The following is a 6,865-nucleotide window of genomic DNA, read 5'->3' as shown; positions in this document are numbered from 1 at the left end:
TAAGGTTGTCTAGTTCATTAATAATGAAGAAGACAGCAGCATACCATCATTCACAAGATGAGTGTACAAATTTATCATTTCTAGGTGTTTCCTCTAATCTTTTTTCTGTGCACCACTATGTGTAAAATGGAGAGGTTTTCAAAAATATTGTTATTTAATATATTCATGGATCCTATAGTGCACACAAGTGGACTTCCTAGGATGCTATTTGTAGGAGTGGGTAAAAGTACTAGGATGTAAGGTTTGGTTTGGTGTCAAACATGAAAAACCTCCTTAGGGCGTTGCCTTGCACCACCTAATTTTTCAAAGTAGAAAACTCAGCCTACATGAACAATGGTGGCTGAAGCAGTAGTAGCTGTGAGTCAGAGCCAGATAGCCTGCTTCTTGGAGCTCAGTTTCGTTTAACTGTAATGCCTCACACTGAACCACTCCAAACACTGCCTATGTGGGAAGCTGCTCTCCCTGTCTCTGCTTTGCTTTCTGAATGGAAGTGGAATGGGAGAGAGGGTGGGACAGAAACCAGGACCCCATCAAAATCAGCATGCTGAGAGACTTAAACTCCAGAAGCATATACCCACAGCATTTGCATTGGCTTCATTCCCTGCCACCTAATCATCACTTTCTTCCCAGTCAGACAATGTGTACAAATGCCGGCACCTAACAGCCTCAATCTTCCCAAAGCCACCAGTTCTCATACATTCCAAGGGAAACTGAGTGTAGGGATGGGTATGCTGGCTCAGTTTCATCTTGGAATATGGCCTACAGATTTCTCCAGTCACCTGAACTTATTTTTCAAACTGCTATGGATGGTGGAACACAGAACCATGTGTTCATATGCAACTGCAAGGGCCAAGATGATGTAAGAGAGCTGGGTGCTGCTTGAACCAGCAAAAGTTATCAATAAGATGAACACTAAGAGGCTAAGAAAGGCTTCAAGCAGGACGAAGCCTGATGTTGATGAAGCCCAGAATCAACGGGATCTCCAATTTCATCTCAGGGCCCCCACTGCAATCAAATTCCATATTGATTTTCCCTGGACAGTGCTGGCTGCTTTGCCGTCAGATCATCAAATGTGTTTGAGGACTGTGGTTGGTGCTGGAGAAAACACTAAAGGGTAAGACCCATGCTCCTGTGCAAAGGAACCATCATCTTCCTCAGCATCACCTAGAGACTTGAGAAATCCAGACTCCTGAGCCCTAAACCAAGCCTACTCTTCAACTATGGGGCACAGACTTGGAGATCTGCTATTGAAATATGCTTCACAGGCTAATCTTTTTCAAATGTGGGAGAATGTAGGTGACAGGATATCGGGGTCCCTCGTCCCGCGAACAAGACTCTGACACGACACGATCTCTTCACAAAGCTTTATTAATTAAACAGTACACATAAAGTAAAAAAAACAGAAAATCCAAGAGCAAAACAAAAAGGGAGTAGCCACAACTTATTGTCCTTGAGCATCAAAGAAATAGAGAGAGCGAGAGAGCTCCCTCCCCCAAATCCTCACAGAATATCCTCTTTTCCAGCCAATCCACTTAAAGGTCACCAAGACACACAGTGAGCACACCAATCACAACTCTGATCGCATGCACCACGCAGACTTCATGAAACCTAGAACCAATCCTCTGCAACTTCCTTTAACTTGTTTACTACCTCTGTGCCGCGAGGAAGCAATCACAAGCGCCATCTTGGGGCGTGGTTCCGTTCTCCACAACAGGACAGTGGATGGGTCCCAGTTAGAAGGGAAGGGGCACTTGTGTGTCATTGGTTGGATAACTCCTGGTACCTGAAGGGACAGATTCTTTTGTTTTGGGAGTTACTAGTGTATGTGCACAATTGTCTGGGATTCTTCAGGCCACTTAGAAAAATTTCTTGGGGTCTGACTACCAAAATCAAGCCAAAAATCTAAGAAACATTTACTGATTATGATGATCATGACTGGGGGATGAGAAATCTAAGACAAATGTTGCCTTTCCTTACAACTTAGAGATGTAATCAAAAGGATGAGAGATAAAATGAAGAAGCCTTAGAGAGTGTCTTCCCATGCGGAGGGGAGATTATGGGAAATATCACCATATATGGGGGTTTTAAATGTGCAACTGAGAATCCTTGGGGCTTAGCAAACAGAGGTCACAAGGATTCCCACTGATTGGGGAAATAATCATTTTGAAGACTCATTTAATAAAATGAGTTCTGTTCTCTAATAAGTAACAATATGATTTATTGTATTCTACAGCAGCTTGTAAGAATTTCCTTTCATCTCCACAGCAGCACAACCATTTAGGTATTGTTATTCTTTCCATTTGCCAGGTGAGAAAATTGAAGCATGGGAAAGTTAAGTGTCCAGTGTCACACAGCAAATAAGTAGTGGACCCAGGATTTGAGCTTTGAAAATATATCTCTGGGCTGTTTCTCTGTCATGTTATCCCTCATCTTAGACAGTTTGTAGGAGGGTTATTCTCTTTCTACACTTCTGCAGAAGCAGTTCACACCGGTGTCCTGAGGTAGGGGAAGTGAAAGCTGTAACCTCGGGAGAGTCCAGCACTGGAAACAGAGGCTGAGAAAAGGCTTGGGAAGCTGGGATGGCATGAGACCTTTCTAGGAACAATGAATGAAATGAAAGCAGCACAGCACATGGGGACATTTATTCTGTCCATAGCAGAAAGGCAGTCTGTGGCCTGTCTTGATGACACTCAGGTGTGTATTTATGAATGCATCAGTTAGCTCTGGCAGCCAGATTTTCTTGCCAGTGCCAGCAGTTCTGAGTAGGAGTTGAGAGATATTGTACACTTTATCCAGGGTTATGAAGGAGCTAACAATCTGAATTCTGTAGGTGAAAGAGGCAAGCATTTTTTGAAATTTCAGGATCCTGGCGAAAATGAACCTGCAATGCATGATCTTGGTGTTGGAAGAGGGGAAGAATAAAGATGATAGAAGAGGCGAGAGATGCAGGGCTTTGCCAGATGGGGGAGGAAATAACCAAAATGATGAGTTTGAAAACTGAAAGGCTTCACCTGGAAGGGGCTCAGGTGAAATGTTTGGGACTCATCATTAAGGTGCTGGACACAAGGATGTTACAAGAAATCATTGTGCAGGGAATTCTTATTCAAGACCTGGAAGTGTCCTTGAATGGGTAGAGGGCAGAGTAGTTTGAGAACTTCTAAAGCTCAGAACATTCATAGAGTGAGCTGTGATTGATGGTTAACTATTAAGAGGCAGGAGAGATGACAGGTTAGGGAAAAATTTGTTGAAGATGTGGCGCTTGAGCTGAGGCTGCAAGGAGAGATTGTGATGGACTGGGCTAAGTTGAGCATCCTGAAGTTTTAAAAGCAGAAGAATTGGTGATACAAGGCCCAAGCCATGGAGGGCTGTGCTGAGTATCTTCCTAAATAATGGTTGCACTGAATTATGGAATATGGAAGTTTGCTTATGACCTATTAAGGTCAGAAGCATTGAGGAACTTGCTTTGATGATATTCAGGTCTTGATCCCCCCTGTTTACCTACCCTCACCAGCCCCTCCCCATACTAACACCCTGAGCCCTTAAAGAACAAAACATTTTGTGAGCACAAGCACTGTGATTGCAAAAAGGAGTTACTTTTCTGGAAAATCTACCTCTGAATTTTCAAAGCAGACAAATGATTCAAATATGGACCGTGAAGGTTAATGATTCAAAGGGTGACATTTTATATCCAGATCAATGGCTTTGGAGAAACACCTCCATCTTAGAATAGACTGGGGCCATTGTGGGTGTATCTTGATTTTGGGTCTATGAAGAATTATATGAATTAGGGATGCTCCTATTTCTATTTTTTTAAGATTTATTTATTTGTATTGGAAAGGCAGATTTTACAGAGAGGAAAGACAAAGAAAGATCTTCTATCTGTTAGTTCATTCTGTAAGTGGACACAAAGGCCAGATATGAGCCAATCTGAAGCCAGGAGCCTCCTTCTAGTCTCCCAGGTGGGTATAGGATCCCATGGCTTTGGGCTATTCTTATTGCTTCCCCAGGCCTCAGACAGGGAGCAGAATGGGAAACAGACAAGCTAGGACACAAACTGGCACCCAGAGCTTTCAACGCAAGGAATTAGCCACTAGGCCATTGGGCTGGGTTCTTTCTTCTTTCTTGAAATAGTTATCTATCATAAGGCATTTCTGATGAATCTGTGGTAGATTCTTTTAACTGCTATTTTGAGCATTTGTTGAAATTTGAGCTGTGTTTAGGTGGAAGACAGAGCAGATACCCACAGCTGAACTCCTGGTCCCATTCTCCTAGAGCTGGTCCTGGCCCTGCTCAGAAGCTACTTATCTTAGTCCATCCCAGCTGCTGTAACAAAATACTATTAGTTGGGTAGTTTATATACACCAGAAGATTACTTCTCACAGTTCTGAGGCTGGGAAATCCAGGATCAAGATACCAATAGCTTTGGCATCTAGTGAGGCCACTTTACTGTTCCCAGATGGGTTTCTCACTGTGTTGTCAGATGATGGAAGGGGTGACGTGTCTCTCTGGGATTTAATGCTATTTCTGAGGGCTCCAACAACCTCGCCAAGGTCCTATCTCCTAGTGCTGTTCTCTTGGGGATTAAGATTTCAACCTATGAATGTTGCGGGAACATAAACATTCGGACCCTAGCACTGTTTTCTCTTTCATTAATGAGGGAGTGAAATAAATTACCGGGCATTACAACCACTATTGCATCCAAAAAAATCCTATGTTCTATGATGTTTGGATTAGAAAGCTGTTTTAGAGAGCTTGCTTTTGGAAATTTTACTTATTTATTTTCTTTTGAAAGCAGACAGTGTTTTCCATACATTGGTTCATCCCAGAAATGTCCACAACAGGCAGGGCTGGGTCAGGCCAATACTCAACGCAGATCTTTTGTGTGGGTGGCAGGAACCCCAATGCTTGAGTCATTATTTACTGTCCCCTACGATGTGTGTTACCAGGAGCTGGCTTGGACGCTGGGAACCAGGGCTCACACCAAGCGGTTTTACATGAGACTCAGATGCTCCCAGAACAAATGGAGTTTTTAAAAACAGAACAAAAAGACTTTCATGTTTTTGGGCAGAAAAGAAAAGGTAACTTTTATGTGTGTGTGTATTTTTTCTAAATGCATTTGTACAGGTTTGAATGTGCAAATTATACAGCTCAAGAAGATTAAGAAATTAAAGATCTTGATGCTTAAAATAGACATACTGTTTTTTCTACTTTAAGCAAAGCAATCTGCCAGGCAGGTGAGATTTCTGTAATGGTGACAATGAAATATCCAAAAGGCTGTGATGCTATTCCTTTGCCAGTAAATATTTCCAAATGCATTTTGATGAATATTTTAAATTCTTTCCTAGCAGCATCCAGATAAGCAGAACTGGGAAAATGATTTTTTGATGCCCTTCCCTGGTGAGGTGCCCATTGCACATTAAGTATAAGGAACTGTGATGTGTTTTGTCATTTTTCTTGATCTCCTACAAAATCAAATCGGCACCCAATTCTGTGTTTTCCCCCTAAATTCCAGATATTCTTTTTGTTTTTGAGATCAGTGACAGCTGGAAAGAAAAAAATCATCCTGAGTATTTTCACAACCTACATAATCATTTGTCTTCTCTCATCAGGTTGCTTTTTCTTCCAGTTGCTATTACTGGCATGAAACTACAGAGAAAGGCCTAAGCTTAGCTGAGATGCCATGAAACTCATACACATTCTTGGAAAAAGTATGACCCGACCTGAAATATCATGTATGAAACTGAAATTAAATGTATGCAGATATTCTGTTTATTAGGAAGCAGCAGTGGTCCATTAGTTACCACACTATATACTTAATAAAGGTAACAGCTCTCCATCATCACAGTCTGTTAGACGTCCCTCACTAATAGCAGTGGCTATTAAAGATTTCTTGAATGATTAAAGACATAAAAGAAAAAAAAATTATGTAGTCCTGCCCTACTAATAAGATACAGGGATGATTTGAAAGAGCAAAACCCACTTAATTTTCTCCAGTTAGAAATGTCTTTATTTCATTTCCACTGCTTTAGGGGCAGTAATTTTTTTCTAGAAAGCATCTAGTAAAGCAGAGTTTTACCTGAGATTGTCCTGAGAGCATGAGTCACAGGCAGGAACTGCATTTTGAATGGGGAGGACTGATGGCCAGGATGCATGGTTGGATGCCCCTGGAAGGGAGAGTCCTTGGCTGAGGACATTAAGGGGAAGCAGCTGCTGAAAGGCAGTCAGCTTCGATCAAAAGATATGTATTTTGCATTTTTCAAAGGATTCTCAGCGTGAGATACGGAGATTTTGAAAACATCAGGCCTGTTTGGTTTTCTAGTGCAACGCAAGGTCTGCATTCAGAACTGCAAATGCAAACCACGGACTCCTAAATGCTCACCTGCTCCGTGCCCAACCTTAATGACTGCACTCAGCAAAGCTGTAGGAACTTGCCAGGGGAGTGGTACCCTGTGAGAGCATCCATGCTTTTCCTGACCAACAATATGCTGTACATATAGGGCATTTCTAGAACCCTTTACAGGTCTTTTACAGTCCTTCAAAAGTCTTCTACAAGATGTAAACCCACGATTCATTATGCCAAGGTGATCCCAAGGCACGGTAACAAATATGGAATTTTCTTAAGAGGGAGGAAGTTTGGCAGCAGTCAGGAGCAATGTATCCCAAGATAATGCATCTCCATGGTGTCCCCCACCCACTCTTGCCATTTTTTAGAACCCTTTCCACGACTAGCAAGATACTCAGAGTTGGCAGTTACTGCTTCTGGTTTTGCCCTTCAAAAATCTCTAATTGGGAGTGTCTAGAGTCACACAAAGTAGGCAATTTAGATAACTTGTTCCAGGACAGACATGTCAATCAAAGACAAGGA

The sequence above is a fragment of the Ochotona princeps genome, chromosome 5, assembly GCF_030435755.1.
Source record: "Ochotona princeps isolate mOchPri1 chromosome 5, mOchPri1.hap1, whole genome shotgun sequence".
NCBI lineage: Eukaryota > Metazoa > Chordata > Mammalia > Lagomorpha > Ochotonidae > Ochotona > Ochotona princeps.
Note: the sequence above shows the minus strand (reverse complement) of the source record.